The 27,888-nt window shown below is 36.6% G+C and overlaps 1 long non-coding RNA gene across 1 annotated transcript; it reads right to left on the reverse strand.

The window, feature by feature from the left end:
• Nucleotides 1-18,236: 18,236 nt before the first annotated feature.
• Nucleotides 18,237-22,191, reverse strand: LOC132623332 (uncharacterized). The gene is made up of 2 exons (XR_009576200.1): nt 22,001-22,191; nt 18,237-21,553 (listed from the first exon to the last, which is right to left on the reverse strand). It is a non-coding gene; the product is annotated as an uncharacterized LOC132623332 (long non-coding RNA).
• Nucleotides 22,192-27,888: the final 5,697 nt, after the last annotated feature.

Genomic DNA, 27,888 nt, shown 5'->3' on the forward strand with positions numbered 1-27,888 from the left:
CGCCTTTGTCCTCTAGTTCTGCAAATAGACATTCGAAAGCTGTCGTTTTTGCCGCCGAAACTGCCAACTTCGCTTCCTTTCTCGCAATGTTATACCTTTCCCTATTCGTCCGCTTCTCCTCCTCATCTTTGCTGTCTACCAACCTCGCGTACGCCACTTTCTTTGCTTCCACCTTTCCCTAGACTTCTCCATTCCACCACCAGTCCCCTCGTCGCCTACCACGGCGATCTCTCAAGACTCCCAGGACATCTCTAGTTGTTTCCCTAATGCAGCTCGCCATCCTATCTCACATACTGCTCGCATCCCCCCTACTCTCCCAAGCCCCCATAGCCATCAACTTCTCCCCCATCTCCTGGGCACTCGACAAAGTCAGACTCCCCCAGGCAGGTCATCCGCGACCCTCTTCCTCGTAATTCCCAAATCCATCACCAAAAGCTTATGTTGGGTTGTAAGGTACTCACTCGGAATGACCTTGCAGTCTTTACAAAGACCTTTATCCTCTTTTCTAAGGAGCAAAAAGTCTATCTGCGTCGCAGCCGTCGAACTACGAAATGATGCAATGTATGTGCAGTGCATTTGCGAGCATTCGCAAAGTAATGATGCAATGTATATGCAGTGCATCTGCGAGCATACGCAGGGCATTTAAAACAAACAAATGCAGGTACGGTGCAATGCGTCTGCGAGCATACGCAGGGGCATTTGAAAACAATAAAACAATGCAGGTGCAGTACAATGCGGCTGCGAGCATATGCAGGGGCATTTGAAAACAATAAAGAAATGCAGGTGCGGTGCAATGCGGCTGCGAGCATACGCACGGGCATTAAGAAAACAATAATAAAACAAGGCAGATGCGGTGAATGCAGAAATTACAAAGGGCGGTGCATGGCCCATGTAACATATGAAAGCGATGCGAAGGGCAGTGCGCAGCCCGTGCATCATATGAAAGGCGGTGCAAATTACAAAGGGCGGTGCATGGCCCATGTAACATATGAAAGGGATGCAAAGGGCGGTGCGCAGCCCATGCATCATATGAAAGGCGGTGCTCAGCCTTATGCAGAAATTACAAAGGGCGGTGCATGGCCCATGTAACATATGAAAGTGATGCGAAGGGCGGTGCGCAGCCCGTGCATCATATGAAAGGCGGTGCTAAGCCTTATGCAGAAATTACAAAGGGCGGGGCATGGCCTATGTAACATATGAAAGCGATGCGAAGGGCGGTGCACAGCCCGTGCATCATATGAAAGGCGGTCCTCAGCCTTATGCAGAAATTACAAAGGGCGGTGCATAGCCCATGTAACATATGAAAGCGATGCGAAGGGCGGTGCGCAGCCCGTGCATCATATGAAAGGCGGTGCTCAGCCTTATGCAGAAATTACAAAGGGCGGTGCATGGCCCATGTAACATATGAAAGCGATGCGAAGGGCGGTGCGCAGCCCGTGCATCATATGAAAGGCGGTGCTCAGCCTTATGCAGAAATTACAAAGGGCGGTGCATGGCCCATGTAACATATGAAAGCGATGCGAAGGGCGGTGCGCAGCCCGTGCATCATATGAAAGGCGGTGCTCAGCCTTATGCAGAAATTACAAAGGACGGTGCATGGCCCATGTAACATATGAAAGCGATGCGAAGGGCGGTGCGCAGCCCGTGCATCGTATGAAAGGCGGTGCTCAGCCTTATGCAGAAATTACAAAGGGCGGTGCATGGCCCATGTAACATATGAAAGCGATGCGAAGGGCGGTACGCAGCCCGTGCATCATATGAAAGGCGGTGCTCAGCCTTATGCAGAAATTACAATGGGCGGTGCATGACCCATGTAACATATGAAACCGATGCGAAGGGCGGTGCGCAGCCCGTGCATCGTATGAAAGGCGGTGCTCAGCCTTATGCAGAAATTACAAAGGGCGGTGCATGGCCCATGAAACATATGAAGGCGGTGCTCAGCCTTATGCAGATGCAGTGCAATGCGGCCGCGAGCATACGCAGGGGCATTTGAAAAATAAATAAAGCAATGCAGGTGCAGTGCAATGCGGCTGCGAGCATACGCAGGGGCATTTGACAACAATAAAGCAATGCAGGTGTGGAGGGTAACGCCTTTGCTTCGGTGCGAATGAAGTGCAGAAGGTAAGGTCCTTGGGCCATGAAATGGTGCCTTTAGGCGATGAGAATGATGCCTTTAGACTATGACGCCCTCGGTGTCCTATTGTGGGGCTGGACGAGCCAATGCAGTGTCCTACTGTGGGGCTGGCCGAGCCCGTGCCTTTTCTCTCGAAATGCGCCATTGGTGGAATTTTTGAGGGCCCCCTCAAAAATTCTGTCCCAGTTTAGAAAACAAACAAAGATTTGCATACTTCTCGCGAAATGCGATGTGCACTTGCGGGTTTTTTTTTTTTTTTTTTTTTTTAAGCTACTCAAAAATGTTCTCCCAATTTCATGCTTCAGTGAAAAAAAAATACGAGGATCTTTCATGGTAAGACCAGATGTTGATACCTCGTAGAGTTAGTAACAACACAACAACATTGAACTATATTTACTGTGCAACGATAAAAAACAAAATTAAGAAAAATAGCAAAATCATGAGAGCAAAATCTAGCAAAATGATTTTTTTTCTTTTTAATAATAATGATTTATATAACATGCCTCAACTTCAATTGGTACGAACAATTAGTATTGTGCAGAAGAATTCGCCATTATTTATCGTCCAACAAACCAAGATCGACTTATTGGTAATTTCTACAGCTTCAAGTGGTACCTCAGGCATACCTAAAGATCGACAAGATTGGTTCATTTTGCTTCAAACAAGGATTATGAACTATACCTATCCTCATGTTTCAAGTGCCCTCACCAGAAAGAAAGTCCCTTTTCACACATATTCAGTACTTTTGAACTTTGAGACATCTAGAGAAGTACACTCAAACTCAGAAAGATGTTCAATGCTTGCAATTGTAATACCATAAGCTTGGCCGTCATGTAAGTATCCACTAATGAGAGAAACCTTAGCATAGAATCACGTAGGGCTTGTTATGGTGTTGTAATGTAGGCTTGGGAAAAGGGTAGGATATTATTTGGGTAAGGAGTGACTAATCCTTCCCTAAGCGTTGCACTATGTCTGTGCTTAGTATTTGTGTGCTCTGACGCTGATCTACTTTGTTTTATTGTCCCTTTCTTTTGTACTTGTGCGACCTCTTTTGCAAGTTAAAGCCCTTTTTTCGTTTTTTTTTTTTTTTTTTTTTTGAGTTTAGGGTTGCATGCCCGAAACTCTGTGGGGATTAAGGGAATTGACCTGGGTTGCATGCTCGGGGTCTTGATAGTAATTTCAGGTTGTATGCCTGAGTGTGAAAAAAAAATAAAAAAAAATAACGGGTTGTATGTCCGAGATTCTGAATGACTAAGTTTGTTTTTTTGTATGGGCTCTTTCTTGCTTTGGAGGTCGTTCTTAGCCTTTGTTTTTCTGGGACGGTCGAATCCCTTTTTTTTTTTTTTTTTTGAAGCTTCAGCTCAGATCTCTATCTGCGGTTGCACGTTTTTAGTGCGCTCAGGGAGGTTGGGCCAAGAGAGAGATAGTGCATGTAAGCACTCAGAAACGGTATAGGCTTATGATGTGGTTGTCAAAGAAAAGGCTTTAGGCTCAAAGGGTGAATGCTAGGGATAACGTCATTTGGTAGGCTAGAAAGGCTCAAACGGGTCAAAGAAGGCCTACGATCCTTTTCTATGCTGAGTGTTACTCATAATTTCGCCTCAACAGACATTCAGGCCAAGTTCTAGATCACAATGAAATGCAATTGAACGTTATATAAAGCTCACCACACAATGCACATGAAATAATGAGGTTGGTTTTATTCTTGTCTTACAAGCATGCAAGAGAATTTTTCAAGTGTCCCTTAAAGTGTGAATGAGAGGTACCAAAAGAATCTATAGTTTTACCACGAAGTCAGTCCTCTCCATTATATTGATTATCACTTGTTTCTTTCATATGCACAACCCTAACTATGTTGGTACCAACCAAGTCAAAGATATGAATCTAAAAAAAATATTTTTGTATTTTTGTATTTATTTTTTAATAGGGGTACCGAACCCAAAAAGGGTTGCCTACATATCTCATCTTTAATGAGAATCAGGTGCGCGTAGTTCGTTCAGATAGGATAGAAAGAAATAAAATATTTTTGTGATTTTTCAAAATAAAGGATTTTTTTTTGTGATTTTTTGAATAATGAATACCGAACCCAAAAGGGCTGCCTACGTATCTCATCAAAGAAGAGAATCAGGTGTGCGTAGTTCTTTATGATGGGGTATAAAATGCCTGATTGATTTTTTTTTTTTTTTTTTTTACAAAATGCAGGGTTCAACACGAGTCAACTAAAAATAATTAGATAAAGTGCTAAGGCAGTGCAAAGCAAATAACACAATATTTATTTAAAAATAAAACATGTAACAAATAAAGAGTATGTGAAAATGAAAAGAATGTTCGAAATAAAGGATAAAATTCAACCTAGCTAAAAACAACTGCAAAATGGAATGTATAGTAACCTAGGAATTCTAAGAGTTGGTTTTCCTATGACACAAGGCTCCCGAGCGGACTACTCGAGTGAGAAGGCTACGCGGTCCCCGTTACTCGGGCACCCCGCGCATACGCCAACTCTCCTAAAATTTGGATTTTACAAAAAAAAAAAATCGCGGGTGCGCAAAACACACTTCGCGTGTACGTGTGATAGTGTGAGTTTTCCAGAAGTGGAGGAAATATGAACGGAATGCCAATTTATATAAACCGATAACACGTATGAATATTAATATAAAACCACAAAAAGATAGCAATTAAAGAGAAACAGTAAAAACAATATGCATAATTTACAATAAAGTAAAAAATGAGTATGGTAAATAAAACTTGCTAGTAAAAAAGGCAATAATAGAGTGTATGAAATTAAACGCAGATATGTACGTAAACAAATAAGGAAACAAGGGAAAATATATACATGACGAATAAATATAGGCAACTAAAATAAAGGAAAAATTCAAATAAAGATAACATACCTCGAATAACAAATTGAGTCCATATGGTTAGAACCTAAGTGTCCCCAACAGAGTCGCCATGTTGTTATACCCCGTTTTAACCGGAGGCTAAACAAAGCACAACTTATAGAGCTCTGAAATAGTTAATTATGTACAGAGTCGCCACCTAGCATTTAAGGTATACTAGGGTACCTATAAATTATTAATATATGCAGATTAACATGATCTACGAAAATAAGTGAGATTCTAGGTAAGGGTTCAAATTATTCCGAAGGGAAGGTGTTAGGCATCCTTCAGAATCCACAAATGTGGTTCCCGGCTGGACCAATTTAACTATACGAGGGATGTGTAAAAAGACTTTATTATTTACAAAAATTAATAGAATTTCGACTAAAGAATAATATGAATATTCACATAAATAATCATGCAATACGTATTTTATACATATGTGTTATAATAATTATTTAAAAAAAAAAGTTATGTGCAACTTAAAGGCTTGGGTATATGAAAAGGGTATAAGGAATGGACATGAAATTATTTTGCACTCAAGGTAAGTTAACTAATTTAACTAGCTAAGTATGTACGCCTAATCAATTAATTATGAGAGTACATTCTAAAGCCTAAATATTGAGGCAAATCACCCTATTTATTTACTTAAGTGTGCTAAGCTATTGAATTAAAACTCTAGCGAAACATGATAACTATAAGAATATTAGCTACGAAAATAATAACTGCCTAATATTGATTTTTCTAAAACACATAAAATTTAAATCACCTAAGCAGATCATAAATAAATACCACCAACCTGCACCCTAAAAAGTAAAGTTTCACTATATTTTATGCTTGTATAATTTAAGAATGTAAAAAATATAAACTGAGAATTTAAGAAGCTATTTGAACTTCTTTTGAGTGTCATCTTCAAAAAGTAACTCCGGATACCTGCGTGAGACTTAATAAAAATGTTAGTAAGAAAATAAATAACTATCGGATGAATTAAAGAAATAATGAATAAACTTAAAATAAAAACCCGTCTTTGTACATGGAAGGCCTTGGAAATCGACGGAAATTTCTTCATCGGCCATTTGGGTTTAGTATTCGCCCAAATGAGTTTAACTGAATGCGATAAAAAGTTAACAGTACCATTCTCCATCGAAAGTATTTTCCGGACACAAAACCAAGATGAAATAAACAAAAAGAAGATGATGTAAAAAAAAAATAGTCCGAAATAATCAGCCCAAACGCAACAATAGTAGTGTCAAAAAGCGTGACAAATAGAGCATAACAAAACGAGTGATAAATAAGGTTTCTCACTACCAAACATCTCAGCAATATTTTTGCGAAAAAATGTCAACTCACATAAGGAAAATAATTCTCAGCAATGTCACTGTAAAACTAGGTTGTAGTAGTAGTTGCATACGACCAAAACTCTCAAGCATTTTCCATCCAAAACCTCGTCACAAATCCACAACATTTAACCACAAAAAAAAACACAGCCCAACAATGGCAGCAACAACACCCATAAAATCTTGTAAGAAATTAGTCCAAAAATAAAAGAAACAGTAGCAAAAATTAATCATTTAAACGCTGGCCGGAGAACTCAAACAGTCACCGGAAAATTCAACTCCGGCCAGATCTGAAACGGGACAAAAAGGATTGCCTCGAAACGCAAATAAACAGCCCAACAGTAGCACAACAAACAAACACAATTATACGTACACGAAAAATGTACAAAACACGAAACAAACGGGAGTCGTCGGATATGGTGGTGGAGCTCGGAACGGGGAAGGGGCTATTTGGTTCGTGGTGTTGATGGAAGGAAAGGAAGATGAAGTGGTGGGAGACAGCGTCACTGCCAGTGGTGGTTGTTGTTCGCTGTTAATGGAGGTTTGCCGACGAACTTGTGGTGGTGAAGTCGTGTGTGTGAGAGAGAGGGGGGAGACGAAGTGGGGCAGCGGAGGTGGCTTGGAGGAGTTGTCATGGTGGAGGTGTGGTGAGGATGGTTTAGGTGCGTCGCCGGAGGAGAAGGGAGAGAAGAAATATTAGGTTTAGAAGAGAGAGAGGATGCCAAAATCTGAAAATTTTAGGTATGGAGAATAATGAGGGGAGAAAAAAAATCTGAGAATGTCCTTGTGTCTTGCTGTGTAGGTGTGTGTTTGTGTCAATATGTGTTGGATCCCATCATTAAATTAACGCCCCCCCCCCCCCCCCTTTTCTTATAATATAAACAAACACCCCTTTTTATGCCCAAAAAATAATGAAGTCATACCCTTTTGTCTCCTCAATGCTTACTTTAATCCTTTTTTTAAAAAAAAGTGATGAAACCTTGACTTGATCGGATTTTACTCTGCGTTTAAAAATTAATTACTCCGATTTTCTCTGCACTGTCAGACTGTACTAAAATATAGTTAATTAATACATGTATAAATAATAACGCAAGTATAAAATATAAACATTAATGTCTATGATATGAAAAATGTATTGCTATAAAATTAAGAAACAATTATTAATTGCACAAAAAATTGTAGTATTATGCTGTACATGTGCAAAATAATGATTCTTGAAAAAATGACAATAAATTGAGAAAATTCCTAAAATAAGGATAACCATCAATAAATTGTTGAAAAAATGTAAAAATGTGTAAAAAATGTATTTCGTGCTCTGTAACGAATCAGGGCCCCCCAAAATGTTAATTTTAAGCACGTCGAGCCAAAATTAGGTGTCAACAGAGTGGAGGTATTCCGTCGTCGGAGTACAAAAGTACATGCATTGCATTGCATCACATTATAGTCATACCTCATATTGCATTGCTTTGATTATACTTCTCGGTTGATTATAATACAAGAGCGTGTCTAGTAGAGTCTCGTGGATCGGTACGATGAGCTCCGTACTTATCTGCGAGAGGCTATAAGACATTTAGGAAACTATGAATTCTTTCATTCTCTCGTTCGACATTATTCAATTGGTATCTAGTCGATTCCAATTGGTATCTGGACCTTCTTATCTTAATCATCCTCAGAAAATAAAAATATGTCCTTAAATTCTTATGTGAATGGTTGATCTATAACGTATCGTGGTTTGGTACGGGATGTGTTACCCTAATTCGGACGCGTGGTCCAGTTCAGTCACTAGTTATGGCCTGAGGTTTTGGTTGTTGTGTGGGGTCGCGATTGGACTCGTTTATGATGAAAGTTCATGAGAAATGGGAAGATAGTTCGGAGGATTACCGGGTCTCTATGTTTCAGCGTTGGGTTGCTCGGAAGTGACAAAGTGCATTTATGGCTTAACGATAGTGGGTTACTTGATGATATGATCAATTTGACTTTAACTTCGTCAAGGCTTTATGATGGTGCGCGTGACACTGGTGAACCAATGGCGGGTCGACGATTCGGCAACGGTAGAGTATTAGACTTCAGCATGTGAGAACAAGTGTAAGTTCGGTGATGACATCGAATGTGGACAATGTATTGTGATCGCGTGTAATAAAGAAAGAAAGTTAACAATGAGAACGTGAAGGAAGACTTTGGTGGAAAGCGCATAACAAAGTGAGACTTCATAGAATATCTTGGACATGAGTACTTTCGTGAGATTGGAAAAGAAAATTGGTATTTGACACGGTTGTCAGGATAAGGTTATGACTAGTGTAAAAAGTTATTCTTGATATGAGCTCATTGATGTCAAAAGGCTACTCGGTTACTAAGTGAATGTTATGGGCACATTGTTTGATCAGTAAATTGACTGGGTTGGAGGCTTCTGAGGGGATAGTGATCTACTGATAGAAATAATTTCTATTATGGGCGTATGCGATGAGTTAATGACTTGGGAAGCTACTGGTTGCTACACTTCGATTTGAGGAGAAGTATTGATATTGTTGTGGTTCATTCGGCTCAGAGTGACGATTGGTTTAGAGAATTGAGTGGATTGGAGTGTTTATTGGTTGATAATGATAGTCATTTGAAATGAATTATGACTGAAGGAGATTGAGGATCGCAAGACTTGAGGTGAGGTAACATGGGTATGTGAGTTGTGTTTGGATTATTATATCATTATGTGCAGTAAGGGGTGTGATCGATGAGGTCGATTGGTTTCTTAAGGTTAGGGATGTTCAGATTCGGTAACTGAGGTAAAAGGTGATTCTTCGAGGACTAGTGACTTTAAGGATTTGAGTAAAGGATTAGAGAACATGGATACATGAAATCGCAAATCAATGATGGGTTAATTGAGTTGAGTTTGGGATAACGTTTCGAAAATTGAGTAATGCAATTCGGGCAAGGACGTTTCAGTGAGATACATGAGGATATTAACGAGACTGTTGTGTGATATGCTGGATTTAGAGAGTGTTCAATTTCGAGTTGTAAGCGTTAAGAAAACTCTAATGTGCAGAGTGTGTGGTATGACCCTATTTCCAATATTGACTTGGCTAGCTTGCAGAATTTATGAGTATGCAGTATTCGATTGAGTGGATTCAAGGATTGACTACGGTGTTGATGATCGTGAATCGATTAGAAAATTTGGGAATTGGCGAGTCGAGAAAAGGTATAGTTGATGGTGAATCGATAAGAAAAAGGGTACATCTTGGGGATCTCTTGGGTCCATAAGGATTGTGGTGTCGTCTTCTTGCATATTCTAGTTGAAATGTGCTGTTGCGTGAATTTAGGAAGGAAATCTACGGGGATGGACTAGGTGATATGACAGAGTTCCGTGAGGGTCGTGATCCGCGACTAGCGAGAAGCATATTTCGGTGAACCGACTTGTTGAGGTTTATAAAAAGTGGCTTGGTAGTATATCGTTGGGAAAGTTCGCAACATTCTACAGTGAATGAGTCAGTGTGCTTTAAGAGAAAGGATTGTGGAATCCCAATCAGGTGAGGACCAGAATTATATTTTCAGGAGGCTCATGGTAATACAGTGTGATTGCAAGCAATATTGACTGGACAGTTTGGGTAAGCGCTTTTGGTTATTAAAGACTTGGGGGTGATTGTGTGAGATTTGGAGTAGCAGTGTAAGGCTGGATACTTTCGAAGAATTTACGAGCATATCGAGGTGATACTATGAGAGGTTCGAAGGTTATATAATTACTATATGAGGCTTCATGTTTCGCGTCGAAAGGTTCGGGGTTGTATCGGAATTGCGTATCGGGTAAAGGTTGAGAAATATGAAAATTGAAATTGTAAGGTATAGCTCTTGGATACTAAGTTGTTAACTTGGATAGGACTCAACTTGTGGAGTCGAGGGTGACAGATATGAATTTTATACGTGGTATGACAGTGGTTGGTTTCAAAATTTGGAGTTAGTTCTAACGACTATCGGTGACATCCGAGAGTTGTGCATTCATTTAGGGTCAGTGTGGTTCGAATTTAGCTTAATGGTCTATGTTTATAATTCCAGGAAGACATTTAAGGATTTGATGTGTTTCAGCTTAGGTTTGAGGTATGACAGATTTACCAAACCTTGTTAGGATTTCCTAGTGGATTTGATGATATTTTCTGAGAACAGTTACTTGGATAGAATAATGGATTGCAATGAGTTTAGTACAGATTCGAGGAGAACTGTTGTACGAGAGGTGATCAGTTGTTTGCTCGATGAGATATTCAGTGGTATGGTTCTTGTATTGTGATTTGAAGGATTAAGAAGATTTGGAACTGGCCAAGTTGGCTGCTGGTAAGATCAGTTTTGATAGAATTGCGTAGAGATCACATATGAATCAAGGATTCTTTCTGGCGAGAGTAAGTTATGGGTTTAGAATTTTGGTATGTGTGATCATATGTTTCTAAGGAATTGCGGTACGAGAAACGACTCTAGTAAGTGAGAAAGAAAGGTTAGCGAAATCAGAGTATTTAATCGGTTCGGAATGGGTTATGGTCTGTGGTCCTATTTCAAATGATTGTGATTGGCTTGGGATTCAGTTTTGTTCTATGAGAATCTTTCCTATTTGGAGAAGCCCGATATGTGTTCGAGATACCCACAGTTATTGCGGGCTCAGATATCTTCCTCGTTCCCTTCCTTGTCGCTCGAGGACGAGCGATTGTTTAATTGATATCTGATGTAATGACTCGCTTGGTCGTTATTGCATCCCCGACACTTTTGACCCTTTCCTGAGCTTGGTTAGCTCACTTTTCACAAGAGGGGAGTGTTGACATGCTTCTCGAGGTGTTTAAATTTGATTCGGGTGACTTTTTGTGAAAATTGGGCTTAATGCAAAAAATGTTTGACTCAAAGTTGACTTTTGGGTAAACGGAGCTTTTTCGAAAATTCGTCTATTCCGAGAGGTCCGGATGGTCATTTAGAACTTGTGTGCATATTTGGTTTGGTTCCCAATGCACTCGGGTGCATTTTGGGACTTGGGTTGGAAAGTTAGTTTTGAGGTATCGGGAGTTGACTCGGTCAACAAGACCTCCAAAGGAGAATTCCGAGGCCACAAGTGCGTTCGTAGCACGTTTTTATGTATAACTGCATATTTGGTTTGTGTCCGGGAGGTTCCGGGGGTTGATAGTTTGGAAGACACCAGAACTTTTTGGTGTCTGGTTACAGCCGAAACGATGGCCGAACCACTAAAGCGGTGGCCTAACTGCAGAAGCAGTCATGCCAAACGATGGTCGAACCGCCGAAGCGATGCGCGAAAATGATGGCCGAACCGCCGAAGCGGTCGACGGGCCCGATTTTTTATTTAAATGCCTTATGCAACCCTTCTTCCTCCCCTTCAAAACAATTACATTTCCATAGCATCTTGGAGGCAATTTGAGGGGGATTTGGTCAGATTTCTCATGAGGGTAAGTTCCCTAATCTTAATCTCCTTCTTTTGCCTTCCCTAGTAAGAATAAATGGTAGAAAATCCATAGAACTTGAAGAATGAAAGTGGATTTAATGAGTTTTCCTTCTAGGCTTTTAAATCTTGATTTGTTGGTTGGGTTAGCTCTATTAAGCATGAATTTTATATCTAGAATTTATTATTGCATGATTCTAACCTAGTAATAACTAGAATCAAAGAGCGTTTTCATGGGTTTTGGGAGAAAAAGCGTTAAAAACGAAATTGATGAATAGATGAAGTTAAATGATGAAATTGTTGATGTTTATGATAGATTATCATGTTTCCATGCTTACTAATCAATGACCCATGATTATTTCATAGAAATTCTTGAATAAAAAATTAGGGTTCTTAGACCCAAATTGGGGGTTTTTCATATAAAAAGGATTTTGAGGATTTGTTGAACATTCCTTTGATTTTCATGATGGGTTTGGGTTAATTGGTGTTGACATTGGTATTTTGATCTTAAAATTCCCGTTTTTCCCTTAAGTCTCGTTTTCCTAAATTAAAGAGTTGGTTTGACTCGAATAGAATATAACCAATATGGGTGTTGTTCTTCTTGTATTCTTACATAGAATCTCTATTTGATTAGAGTTTGATTGTGTGAAGACTCACCGTGAGGGCAAGGAATTAGCTCGTGGTCCGTGATTTGCTGTTCGGCGTTTCAGGTAGGTTACGACTTACCTTTGTGGTGAGACTTCGACTAGCGAAGCGTATATTTAGATAATATTATCAGATATTTCATGTAAACCCTCGGGTATGAAGTTTGGGTTGGATGTTGCCTTAGGGTTTGGTATTGCTTGTGACTTGTTTGATCGATCTTGTGGCCTGTAGACTCCATAAGACCTTTTTGGTACGTTGTGCATAAATTGGTGGATTGTTTGTGAATTGGGAGTCAAACGGAAGGACGAAATTACTTGATATTGATACTGGTAATTAGTGTACGCCTTGTTATTGGTATGGCAATCTTGGAATATTTGACCCTTATTGCTATGAAAATTGGAGATTCATTATGATTACTTTGTGGATCATTGTTGATGATATTGGTGCGCTTTGTATGGCACAGTTGTGTATCATTTGTGATATTAGTGCGCTATGTTTTGCACGGCTTGAACTTGAGATCGTTCACGGATTGTACTTTCATGGTTCCATATTCATTGCATATAGATTATTGAGTCATCCTAGGCTTGTGACACGGAATGACCGAGATGGAAATACTAATACTAAATTTTTAGGCTTTGTGATTGGTACTGATCATAGAAATGAGAAGGAAACATTGATGACTATGTTATTGTGAGACTTGATTATTAGTAGAATTGAGAGTTGTGACTGCATTGTGGTTTATCTTGTTGCCTTGATGATGATATTACTTGTGCCCCTCTGTGTGGCATGGTTGGCTGATACGATTCATTGATATTGTACTTGCATCATATTCATGTTGCATACATTATTGCATTGGATACTGAGTCATCTCTGGGCTGTATGCGGAATGACCGATATTCTTCTGAGACATATTTGATATTGAGTCATCTTTGGGCTGTGTACGGAGTGACTAATATGGAACACTGATATTATGAGACCTTTAGATATTTGGTCCTCTGAGCTGTGTGCGGAGTGACGGTGCTTGGACTTCGCGGGTCCCCCATGGGTTGTGCTGCCGAGGCGTGGAGGTATTCCGCCGTCGGAGTACAAAAGTACAGGCATTGCATTGCTTCGCATTGTATTCATACCTCATATTGCATTGCTTTGATTATACTTCTTGGTTGATTATGACTTGGTTATGGTGTTAGTTATATTTCTTGGCTGTTTATGAGTTAGACTACTAGTAGACTTGTTTGATATATGTGAATAGTTGGGACAATTGAGATTAGTTGCTATAACATAAGGTTGGATATGAACGGTGATTACATGGAAAGGCATGACTTGTACTCTATCATTTACTTGTTTTCTTTTACCTTATTTTCCTTATATATATCAACTAGTCTTAGTCGGCCTATGATACCTACCAATACCGTTGTTTGTACTAACCTACGCTTGCTGCATTCTTTTATGGATGTCGAGCATTAGACAGGTTCACTCTTTTCCCTCGGGGATGATTGGCGAGGCTGCTGTAGAGTCATTCCAGGGTGAGCACGATGACGGCCGCTGCCCGGATGTTCTTTCCTTTACTTCCTTGTCTTAATCTTATTTCGAGACAGTTGTTTTATGGGACTTTATCATCTTTCAGACTCGTAGTATGTAGTTAGTGCTCTTGTATGACCAGACCAGATCTATGGGGTTGTATTTAGTATTTCCGCCCTTTATCTTATGTGGATGATTTTGAGACTTATTCTATATTTATTTCTTCCGCCTTTACTTACATTAGTTATATTGGGATAAGGGTTCGCCTATCGCAGTGGAAATGATAGGTGCCCGCACGACTTAGTATAATGGGTCGTAACAGGAGTATCATCATAACATGCCCACTGCAGTGATGTGCACATCTACGTGCCTGACCGGCCTACTATAGTGCGGCGTGGTATAGTAAAATAGCGCAATACACACACACACAATATATATATATATATATATATATATATATATATATATATATATATATATATATATATATATATATATATAGGAGTCAATGAACTGACATCGGGCCTTTCGGAGTGACGTAAGGTCGGTAACTTCCGAATGAATTATGAATTCATATCGAGTCCAAAGAAATAACTTAAGGATGATAAACATGATAATATATATATATATATATATATATAGGAGTCAATGAACTGACATCGGGCCTTTCGGAGTGACGTAAGGTCGGTAACTTCCGAATGAATTATGAATTCGTATCGAGTCCAAAGAAATAACTTAAGGATGTTAAACATGATAATAATTCAAGAATCATTGAAGAAGTACATCAAACTAATTGGGAAATAAGTAAGCCAATAAAGAACATCTTGTTACGATTCGCTTTTATGCGGGTTAAGGCATAAAAGTTACTACGAGGTTGTTAATGCTTTAATTGGATTTTAGTATGTTTAGAGTCTCCACCTAATTTATTTATGGAAAACTAGAAAAACCGGGTTTAAAGAATTTTTCCAAAATAAGAGGAAAAAAGTCTTTTGGACCAAAGTTTGAGGTAAGGGTTCTGTTGATCCCCTAGGGAAGGTTTTACCCACCCTAATATTAAAGATCAGTAGAATACGGTGGACCTACGAGCTTCAATGTGTTATTTATTGTATTTATTTGCTTAAAAGTGTTTGGTTTTCCGCAAAATGTCATTTCATTCGTATCATAATTTCAAGAAAAAATTCGGCAAAAAATCCTCTTATAAGAGGGGTTTTGGTTTAGAAAATCCGCATAAGTGTTCAACTCACTTTATTGCCGGACTAGGACACACCCGGGATTTCTCCCCAGTAGAGTCACTACTGTTCTAGTCCTAACAAAATGAGTTTAGTTCTTACGGGTTTTTATTTTTATATAAGCAAATATGGAGTATCCTCCTATATATACATACATACATATATATATATATATATATATATATATATATATATATATATATATATATATATATATATATATATATACACTAGACGGCGTATGCCCGTGCGCCAACACTTTAGAGTATAGTGTATTTATGTGTATGTAGTTGTGTTTGGGTAGTGATAATATATATATTTTATATTGCTAATAAACATACATAAGTTGGCACTGTTTATATATATATATATATATATATATATAATATGTTCAAAACATGATTAATATAACATTGTAGTTTGTGCTCCGTATCCAAAACTTTATTATATTAGTGTTTGCTACAAATACAAAGTTGGCAAAAATTTATTAATGCTTTTTAAAAGAGAAGGCTTGTTTAAAAGGAAACTATTTTCCTCTATTTGAGATGACACAATAGCAATATTTAAACATCAGTTGATACTTTGAATTTTAATTGGATTAATTTAAAGTTGTAAAATATTCTATTGTTAATGTATGTAGATTGGACCTAAACAATACTAATTATTTTTTTATCAAATTTTGATTTGGATAATTCTAATTCAAATTATTAAATTAATCTTACATGTTTAAAACGAAACAAAGCAGCAATTTAATTTTCTATTTAAATGAAGAACTACTATTTTTTAATTTTTGGTAAATATTCTTGATTTAACTCATTTTACATTTGATTTTCTATTTAAACGTAGAACTACTATTTTTTAATTTTTGGTAAATATTCTTGGTTTAGCAAATTTTACTTGTCATGTTGTCTTTTGCACGATTTTTTAAGGAAACGTCAATTAGAATTATAATTTGACTAATTTACCTTATTAATTATTTGATCTCCATTTAGTATTATTTTTTCTTTTATGACATTAATCTCTTTCACATTTATTTTAGAAATATAAATTTTTTAAGTATATTTATTTAGTAAACATAACAAATAAATGACATGACGGAATAGCAAATACAACAGTTAAATATCTGGATTAGATCTCAGGCTAATATAAGAAAATAAAGGAAATTGTATGGTTTGACTACTTAACCTTTTGAAGAAAAACAATAATATGGAGTCCATGTTTTTTGCTGTACAATAATTTCATTTGCTCCTACTAATGGATTGATACGCATGTGGCAATGAATCCACCATTATTGACTTAATGGAGATACTTTGGGAATTACATGAATATTGTGTGATTTTTAAATATGGGGTGCACGTTTATTTTTGACATTGTTTTTTTTTTTTAATATGGGATCCAAATTTTTTTTTTTGATATTGCTTGATTTTTTAATATGGGGTCCACTTTTTATTTTTATTTTTCCATGAGTTTGGAGATGGTGGGGTCCACTTTTTTTAAATATTGCTTGGTGTTTTTAGTATGGGGCCCACCTGATTATTTTTTTTGGTCCGTGACTGACGACGAAGCATGGGTTTAACCCATGCTTCATGTGGAAATGAATCCACCATTATTGACTTGATGGCGATACTTTTGGAATTACATGAATATTGTTTGATTTTTAACATGGGTTGCACGTTTTTTTTTTTTTTGATATTGTTTGTTTTTTTAATATGGGGTCTACTTTTTTTTTTTTTATATAGTGCTTGATTTTTTTAATATGGGGTCCACTTTTTTTTACATGAGTTTGGAGATAGTGGGGTCCACTTTTTTTTCTTTTTTTAAAAATATTGCTTGGTTTGCTAGTATGGGGCCCACCTGATTTTTTTTTGGTCCGTGACTAACGATGAAGCATGCTTCTACATAGTAGTAGTATACTAGTCCAGTGAAGCCCATGCTGAGCCCAGGACCAAGATCAAGATAATAAAGCACTTTATAGTGTATTTAAATAAATAAATAAATAATTGTGTATATTTCTTAGGCACAACTCTGTTAAAATGATTGCTTCTTAATCATGTATTATTCATTAGTTAAAATTTTTTGATCATATAATTAGATAATTTACTAAAAGAATTGTTACAAAAAAGCAAGTTTGCTTGGGATAAACAGATATCAAGAGACAGAGATAACTTGATGTTTAGTAACATAATTTAAAGTATGCAAAATGATTTCAAATTGACTATAGTCATAAATTGTAAAGGACATTTTTATATTTTACGAATTTGTGAGCATATAATTTCTAGTTGGAGGTAGAAATAGCATGTTTTGCTATTCATTGATTAACTACTCATAATTTCATGTGACCTAAAACAATTATGGTGATTAAAGTCTAGGTTTAGATGAAATTCCAAATATATTGAATTCTTTAAAACAAAGTTTAAGAGTTGATTTAGTTTGTCATTAACTCATTGATACTTTATTCTTAAAAGAAAACTTCCATACTCAACCAATTAAGTATTACATGATTTCTGACAAATTAAATTGTTTGCAAGAAAAGAAAGATGCGATTATCAATACTTAATAATTATGAGATTAAGGAGTTGATCACTTGGTAAGCATCTTTTCTCTTTTTTATCCCACTTGATTAAGCAAATTGAATAAAATTTAAAGGTTCTTTTTCTTTTATTTTCCAAGATTTTAATCTATTAAATTGTTAAAAAGTTTTAAAATTTATTTTCTATTGTATAATTGTGTTAAATCATTATATCTAACTTTATAATTTCTGAATAACTTTATTTTTTTTTACTAAAAATAAGATCAAGAGAAATTTAATGATAATTTAAGAATTACTAAAAAAAATTTAATCGATAGAGTACTCTTCCGGTACCAAATGAGTTCTTCAAAGTTATTATCATCACCATTTTAGATTATCTTTGTGCATAGTTATTTTTATTAGATGACATCATCACTATTAACAAAAAGTTTAGCATTTTTAAAGGGCTCAAAATTGATTATATTGACCAAATTGATTGTGTCAACCTAAGTAAAAATGGAATAAAGTAGGGGCAAAAATAAGACAGAGAAAAAAAATATGCTATCAAAAAAGATTTCAAAGTATCTTGATTTATTGGAATATACCTTTATACATGAAGTAATAAATAGCAACTCTAAGGACAATTTGAAAGAGCAAACCAATTTAGTTGGGGCAACCAAATAGTTACAATGTAACTAAGTACTATAAACCTCATTACATTGCCCCTTATATATAGTAGTAATAAGTAAATATAACTTTGCTTAGGTCTAAATCCTTTTAATTGAAGCTCATAAGGTCATCCATACTCTTAAGTCCAGACCGTCCCAATCTCAAACTGACCCAACAAGTTTCTCTTCCTTTTTGTCCAAAATCTGTACTGGGCCTCTAGGCCCCAAACTAGCCTTTATTATTTATTTTTTTCTCAGAAATTCATTCAAGTCCAGATCCAATTCTCAAAATTATCCAGATTAGTTCAAGTCCAAAACTTGTTTTTGATACACAACCAGCTACACATTTTTTAAACAAGCCGTTCCTTTAAACCAATTCTAAAAAAAAACATGCTTATCCGGTGTTTATCACAGGTTTGAGGCCCAAAAATCTGTTGCTTAACATTTGAAGGAAGATTCTGCCTTGTTTAATTTTAAAATTAACCAAATCCCGCTCTTCATTCTTTGTGCTTAACCTTTACCTTTAAAATAGTTTTTAGACCCAAAACTTATTGTTAAATTCCCACCTTATGAAAAATAATTATCATCAGAGTTTTCCTTTGAAAATCATTTGACAACTTTCCTAAATAGTACGTGTTTTTCCTAGTTCTACACGCATAAGGGTTTAATATTTTACATGAGTATTTACATATACATATACATATATGATATACAACTAGATTGAAAAGAAAGAAAATTAAGCTGGTGGGCCTACCAAACCCACCAGCCTCCATTTTCACCCATGGATGGCCTTCATCATATTTGCTTCCCTTATTTATGCGGACTCGATCAATAAATAGGAGTAGTTAGGCCTCAGGCCCAACAGGTTTCCAAATGCAAAGAGGTGGCCCAAATGGCTCGTGGGGGTATCACATGCAAACACAAAGGAAAGGATGAGATTAGACGAATGTTTGGGAATTAATCATTTATTTACTACAAACAGATTATAATGGCAAAACATGTTCACTAATACATAACTAATGCAAGAAACCCAAACCAAAGTCATATAAATAAAAGAAGATTCAGAGGAATTAACAGGCCCAATTCAAGATAACAATGGCCCAAATAAAGACTAAATGATAACGAAAGAAACCACGGCCCAAAACACAGAAGATAGGCCCAAAGCTGAGACAAGGCATTAAAAACAAAGCCAACATTTTACGGCTTACATAAGTGATATACCTACCATATACTAAATATACCAAATTCTATACATTTGCATGTTTACAGAACTGGATAAACTTTGTATATCTGGGCATATCCCATTGTATACCATATCAATCAATCCCAGGGAAAACAGTAAGAAAAAAAAAAACAGATTAAGACCTTCAATATCTTTGGACTTTTATTTAGACAAAGGCAGACAAAATCAAAGAAAAAGGAGGTAACACACAAAAAATGAAACCAAACAGTGTACATAGTGTGCCCAGATCCAAGATCAACAGTTTTGGAGTATACTATTTAAAGGTGAAATATTGCACACCAATTTAATCATTTTATTTCTTTAAAAGGGGACTCAGATTGTAAGGACAGACATTTCCACTTGTTTTTAATATTTTAAGGGTCCCATAGAATATGAACTCCTATGAGGGAACCCCAGCAACCTAGAATAGAGAGTTTGGGTTGAGTTAGCTAGAAACTCCAAGCATTATCCCCTTTTACTTTGATCCTAGATAAGTCACACTCATATTCATTCATATGCTAAGTCCCAGCCTCCTTTTAACTTAACCTTTCAATACTTATGTTCATATACTAACCTCAAACTACACTTAGGTCCATGTTTTACACTCAGTTACAACAGAGGGAAGCAAACATATAGGGTCATAGATAATTAAGCAAGCATATAGAGTCACATATAAGGCCACACAACACATAACTACAGGTTTTGCCAATAAGGGACTTCAAACATCAAGACTTAACAAAGCATCAATGTAGGTCCACAGGTGCTAAACTAAGTTTTAAAATGCCTTTAGCTTTTTAGAATGCAATATGAGACTTGTAATATCAAAAACCAACAACAAACCAAGTAATACCAGCCTCATAGTTTGAAAACAGAGTCATTAAGGGCAACATATAGAGGGTCTGATTCCTCTCTAAAGTCATGTAAATGTTATTTCTAGCTTCAACAGTTATAGCTTCAGGTCCAATAAGCACAAAGGTTCCATTTACCCTCAGTAACACATTGTTAGACCAACACTTGACTCTAGCACACACCACAGAGAAATCATTCTAAAGCATCAAGCACACATAGGTCACAAGGGACTCCATACTTAGCTTAAACATGTACAGACATATCTCAGGCAGTTAAAACCAACTCTCATGTTAGTTAAACCCAGACAGAGAGTTGGGCACACTGATCCTGGTGTCAAATAAGAAAACTTATGTGTATGTAACCATATTGATCAAGTTCAACACCCGTTGGTCCAGATTTGCCATAGATAATCAATAGGACATCCAATCATAACCAAATTTCAACTATATTAGCATGACTAGCAAACTTCTAGGTCAGGACTGGACATAATACTTAGCAGATGTCATGGCAGTCAACAAACAAACACAAGATTTAGAGAACAAGCAAGGATTAACACCATTCTTCTAAACAACACATAGAAAAATGAGCATGATAATAGTCCTTATTAGATCTTATTCTAATGAGATTCAGATTGATCAAGTGGTATCTAAACACCTTTGAACATGACTAGCTTAACAGGATAGATAACATAAACCAAAAGGGCTTGAACACTTAACTTAACATGTTTAGTCTTTCTTGTTTTTTTTTTAAAAACAATTGTAATTATCTCCTTTAATCAGGGTGTAGAATTTCACTACACAACAACTGAATTAACAGAATCATAAACGGGTTTACATCATGTACTTAAGAAAGTAATAGGTAGGAGTTAAACCAAACACACACTTAGCAAACAAGTTTTAAAGCTAATGACACCTAAATTATATTTACCTAATAACCAATCTAATCAGTCTACTTAACTTCAACAGCATATAAAACAGACTTAACCAAAACCACACATAACTAACACATAGATTACATATAAACACCAAAAAAAGGGCAAAAAAATAAACAAGGGTAAGAGAATTACCTTTCTCGTGCGCAGCCTTTGATCGAGACTTGGACTTTGAGACCTCTTTTGCTCCTCAAACCCCAAATTCACAAACCACAGAACCTACAAAAAAAAAAAAAAAAAGAACAAAACTTTTAAATTTTAAAACTAACTCAAACTCTTAAAGTTTTGAAGCAAATTGCTCAGAAAACTTAGGTATTTCGAATGTAATAGACTATCTGACGATTTTTAGTGTCCAAGTGTGTCCAGCAATGTAACTTAGGGTCCCTTATATAGAAACTCCTAAAATCCCCAAACTCTAATCGCACCGATGTGGGACAAATCCAATTTTTGGACTTGTTTCCTCACAATCGTCATTTTGCGGTGTGGATTGAGTGTGAAAAACAAATAAAGGGTCAGATTTTATCGAATCTCAATGGATCCTCATTGTTTCAATCAAACCAATGGGATTCATGGATTCAAAATCGAGTGAGGCAAGAACCATTAAGGTTTTGTACTCGTTGCCCTTTTGATTCTCAGAAAAAGCATACAAAAATGCAAAGGAAATACCTGTTTGGAGGTGTTTTGGTGGAGAGAGGGTGAAGCATTAATTGCTTTACCCGAAATGGTTGAGCGTACACTGCGTAAAGCAAAAGCACACTGTCACCTTTCCCATAAACAATGATGACAAGGAGAGACAGAGGTGAGAAGACCGCGGAGGCTGGGGTTTCCTTCAAAGGAAGCCCTTTCTCCTCTCTTAAGGGTCGTTCGGCGTGAAAATCAGGGAGAGGAGAGGAGTATTACTTCTTAATAACGAAGTGGGCCGGGTCAATCCCTTAATGGGTTGGGCTCGGCCAAATTTTGAAGGAATTATGAGGGGCCTGGTTTGATAGATATGTATACATGATATACACATATGTATATGTATACACATGAGTATTCGTGTATACATGTATACAGGGAGGGCATACATGCAAATTTAAATAAGTAGCCACATTGAAGTAATGTCCGTTAATTGGATACTTCAATTATGACTTGATAATAAACCAATTTGACCAAATTAAAAGCTAATTTGCAGGAATGACCTTAATTAAGCTAGTACCATGAATTTGGCTATTTAAATTAAGGCCACGTTTGAACTAACAATTAATTATTTCAATTGTAGCCCTTATTAACCGTATAGTGAACAATTTATAGAATTTATCACAATTAAATACTCAATTAATTGTGACAAAAATCTAATAATTTGAATATGCAAAATTTAAGAACTGAGGGGTAAAAATGATTAATTCCTTTAATTAATCCAATTCCTTGAATTTAAACGGAGTAAAATACTTGCTAATTGCTTTCTGCTAATTTTAGAAATTAAACAAATAATTATTTTAAAATATTTGCTTGATTAATTTCCAAATTATTTATAACATTATAAAAATTATTTTACCAAATAAGAATGGTAAAATATTACCTAAATAATTTTATAAAATCTTTTTTACTTCTAAAGATACGTATTTCATTCCATTTAATATTCAAGGATTCTGGGTAATTAAAATAAATTATGGGAGGTCAAAAATTAGGTGTCAACAAATCTATACGAAGCGATATATTATTGGAGTGAATTGTTATGGAACGCTTGTGTTCATGGTCTAGTTGGATTCGTGCCAAAGAAAGAGGGAAACAAACACCTTACATACCTTATTTGTCAAGCTGCCACTCGAAAGAATCCCTTATCCCGATGCTCGCCTTTCACCCGAATCTATATTGAAAGATATATCCTTAATCATATTCCATCATGTTCATACATCAACTTAGATAAGTCGTATATCGAAGGATGATTAGGGTTACGAGAATTCGGGCAGCATTTCCTGTATTTCTACTACATCCCAAATTTACAACAACAAAAACCAACCCAATATCAATAACATCAAATTCAATTCAACCAATAATTCGTGCAATCAACCATAATTCAATACAAGGTTTATCGTTTTTTGCTCAATTCACTAAATACGTTATAATCTAACGAATATAATTTCGAATCAATGTAATTCCATGGATATGAAAAGAGGATCTTACTTTATTAACTTCCAATTGATCCTTGATGGATTCAAACCCAAGATCCCGCCATCTTTCACCTTACTTCGCAATAATCACGATAATACGATGTTGCCACGAGATTCCCGAGCTTAGATTACGTAACCTTCTTATGATTTCTTGGTTTTAATGATAAAGAAAATTGGGAGAGGTGACCGCTGAAGCTAATAGACCTTTTTGGGTGTAAGAGTGAGGTAAAATAAGTGGGGGTTGGTATTCATAGGGTGGAAGGTCGGTTGTCCACTGACTTAAAAATTGGCCTTCGCGATCGCGAAGAAGTCTCTGGCAGCCTATCTTGAAACACCCATAACTTTCTATTCCGATATCATATCGACGAACGGTTAGTTGCATTAGAAACTATACTCAATCATCAATTTACATAGGCTACGCATTCCATAAATCCTGATATTCTAGGAGATACACCTCGCTCAATTTGGACCAAAAATTCTATCCAAAATTTTGCCAAGTTTTCCCAAAATTTCGACAAACTTAATTCCTTCATTTCGCTTGATCCTGGAACCCTTAGATACTATGTTAATACTTGTTAAAGGTCTTTCTTAACCTTATAGATTTCCATGAATTCTCTGGCTTACTTTACTTTACTTACGATGCAAACAACGCGAAAATTTTCGAGGGGTAACATTCTTCCCCCTTTAAAAATATTTATCCTTGAATGTTAAACTAAAACTCTCAAAGATCTTATAGAAATTTTGGCAGAACTTCATCTGTAATTGTAATACTACCAACCTGTCATGTAGCAAACCAACAATACAATGCCACACAAGGCTATAGCAATCAGTAACGATAATGGCCCATATAACCAATGACAGTAACTAACAATATATATGTACCTGAAGGCTATGATGTCTTAGTCTAAACCTCCTCTGGGAGTGATAACAAATGCGGATACATGAATCTCATATCTCTGTATAACACCCTTGCCAATATACTCTATACAACAAGGAGGCCCTCATCAATCTCTAGCTCATTGAGCGACATACGTCGCTCTTTTACCTTTTCTAACCAATGTTGACACCCAATTTTGTCCCGCCTCTCCTCCGAAATATCTATTTCGCGCTTCTAATATTTTTGGAAAAAATAAAAATATATATATTATGTTTACTATAATTATTAGCCTCTTATCAATACCGCTATTGCATTATTCTATTAATTATTCTTATTACTATTACCGCATTTTTATTATTATTATTAGTATTATTATTATTATCATTATTATTTATTACTATTATTATAAATTCATAATTTTTTATCATTTCGGCATTTTACCAGCTTACGCGCACGCATCGCATTTATCTTTGTATAATTAAATAATAGTATTTATCTTACTGTGGATTTTCGGAATATTATTACACGGCTATTACAACGCCATTTTTTATCTGAGCATTAATGTTTGCGCATTTCATGTCGATCAATATTTTAACACAAGTTATTTAAATAGGTCTCTTATTCAAATTTAGAAGCCGAACTATTTCTTGCACTCAGTTCGTGATTTGACTTACCGGACCCCAAATCAAAGTCCGATTAATCTCTAATATTTTTGGACTAGTCCACACCTCTTATCTCAATTTTTAGAATGATTCGTGTTTTAATTTATTAGCCTATTCTCTTAATACCCGGTCTAAAAAGAATTAACCCAGTCCATTTATGGACTGGGTCTGACCCATTTCGCACAAAATAAGGGTTTCCCCTAACCTCTCATCTTCTTCCGCCTCTTCGTTTCCTCTTCTTCCTTCCGCCTCTCTTCCTCTTCCCCCCAAAAAACCCTAGCGCCGCCCCTCCTTTTCCCTCTTCCATCACCGCCATCTCCACCACACCCATACCCCCTTCGTGACTCCCACTTCATCACCGACACCTCTGACACACCCCACGCCGCACCACACCTGTCTCCACCATCATCATCTCCACTCGCTACTGTCACTCCCACGATTACCTCTGTCCTCCACTTCACCTTGTCGTTCCCCACTTCTCTCTTTCATCGTCATCGTCTCCCCCACGACGCCTCCACTACACCATGCGTCTGACACCATCACGCCACTGCTACACCCATGCCTCTCCGACATCCCACTCAACCTTGTCCCCCCGCTCTTCTCTCTTTCCTCACTCATCTTTTTTTCGTAGCAAACCCTAATTGTTCTTATAAATACTCAATTTTAGGTTCCATTTGGGGAGGCTGGGCGGGAGAGGCGAAACCCCCTAGAATCTGAGGTTCTTTTTTATATATTGGTAAATCCCCCAAGAATCGATTTTAGATCGGTGAAAGCCCCAAAGAAACTGGAGTATTTTTCGATCCCTCAAGAACTAGGTCCTCTTTTTCAGTCACAAAAATTCCCAAAATATTGAATTCTTCAACTTCGAATACCTCTAAAAATACCAGTCCCTAATCGTACGAGGTTCCCTGTAAAATATCAGTTTTCCATTTTCTAGATATTGTCTCAAGCATTAAATTCTCTTCTGTTTTGCTTTAATATTTGTTTGAATTCGAGCGCGTGCAAATTCAGATTTAGTGGTGTTCGAGGATAAATCGAGACTCCGCGCCTCATTTCGCTGCACCCGGAGAAGGTAATTCCCCTTTTCTATTTGTTTTCACATCCTTCAGTTGCTATTCTATATGCTGTTTGGTTAGAGTTGGTTAGCTTGTTTAATGGGTAAGTCTGTTTGTATGTGGACATCAGTTCGTATTTAATCAATCCTGCATGATGGTTTAGTCGCCAAGTTAGTTCTTTTTATGCCATCGGATATGTTGGACATAGGAGTTTGATTTTAGTTTGGTTCAAAATGTGTGAGCTGTGTTGTTCCTATCTAATTCAAGTTGCTTTAATCATTTTTTCATATGAAAGCTTAATATGTATGAGCCTGTTCATGTTATCAGCATAAATATTTTCTCTTCTTCTAATACTTTAGTTTCAGTTTGATAATAGAATTTGTCTAGGCATCTCGGCTTGATCTAATTTTCATGGCCCTATAGACCATTTTAACCTGATCCTCTATGCTCGACCTACCTGCAACAGTTAGCTATATTAAAGTTGAATTGGTTGATTAGTATAGCATGTTAGATCAACTGCCTTAAGTGACCTTTAAATCGGTATTATATTGAGTAAGCATTCCATGCTGATTAATTTTGGTTGTCATAACAAGGTTGGTCATTCCATAATGAAGATTAGATGTTGGTTGGTTTCAAATTATGTTGGCAGAACCTGCATCAGTTTAGTAATATTTTGTTAGTAGGTGCAATATTGTGGTTTGTGATTTTACTATTGATTCAATTGTATGCAAGCACATTCATCCGTTGGTATAGTTAAATGACTTTATGTTAATATAAGTATATATATGGTTAGCTTTGCTGGTTTAGAATGATGTTTGCTTCAGTTCAAAGTCAGTAAACTTCATATCCTTTATCTTCCAGTCCTGATATGTAATCTGTTTCTATACTTAACTTGCTGTTTAGCTCAATATATCCCTAGGGTGTGTTTAAATGTGTAGAGAATGTAGTTTCACTGTCCTGCTTAATTACTTGTTGTCGGCTTGCCTGCATTATATGTTAGTTCAGTTTAAGACATGTTTAGATGCTCTTGATTAATGTGTAGTTTACTTTTTGTTTAAGCCATCCTGTTGGTTTAAATATATACGAATGCATTGTGTAATTTGTCCTTGTTAAGCATATATCCTATGTTATTGAATGATCTGAAGTAGAATTCAGATATATATTTGGATCTGATTATCAGTATGTGGTGGTCTAGTTTAAGCTATTGTTTGCTTGAGTATTGGTTCTGTTAGTCTATTATTAGAGTGGATATGATGCTGTGATTGGTGTGATGAAGTATAGAAGCTGATATTTGTTATGGTAATGTTTTCTTAACCCAAGATTATCCTTTATGTCTCAAGCATATACTCATGTACCCCTCATCCCTCAAGTGGCTAAAGTCGGGCAGATCTGGTCCATTCCCTTGTTATTTTGGTTTTGGTTCCCACGCCATCATGAGTAGTTTGTTCTGGGTTAACTACTTAGTTTGTTTGCTTAATGTTGCAGGTGGTAAGAAACTTGTGTTCAGTTATTTAGGTTGTTTTTGTTTAGTATGTCAGTTGGTTAAAAGCTATACTTAGCCCTTTTAGTTTGTTTTGCTTAGTAGTGTAACTGGTATGAAGCCATGTTTAGTTATTGAATCTGCATCTTATATTGTTTAGCCACATTCATCGATTAGATACTAACCCTTTTGTTTTATTTTGTTGCATGACCATCGCGTACGAGTTTCGAGAGACTCGTCTTCCGCATTCGATGTTGGGCCAAGGCCCAACGAAATGTGATTTCCCTCTCGGTCCAGCCTCTTGTCCACAGACCAAAATATGTGGGC

Source organism: Lycium barbarum, chromosome 12 (assembly GCF_019175385.1).
Source record: "Lycium barbarum isolate Lr01 chromosome 12, ASM1917538v2, whole genome shotgun sequence".
Lineage (NCBI taxonomy): Eukaryota > Viridiplantae > Streptophyta > Magnoliopsida > Solanales > Solanaceae > Lycium > Lycium barbarum.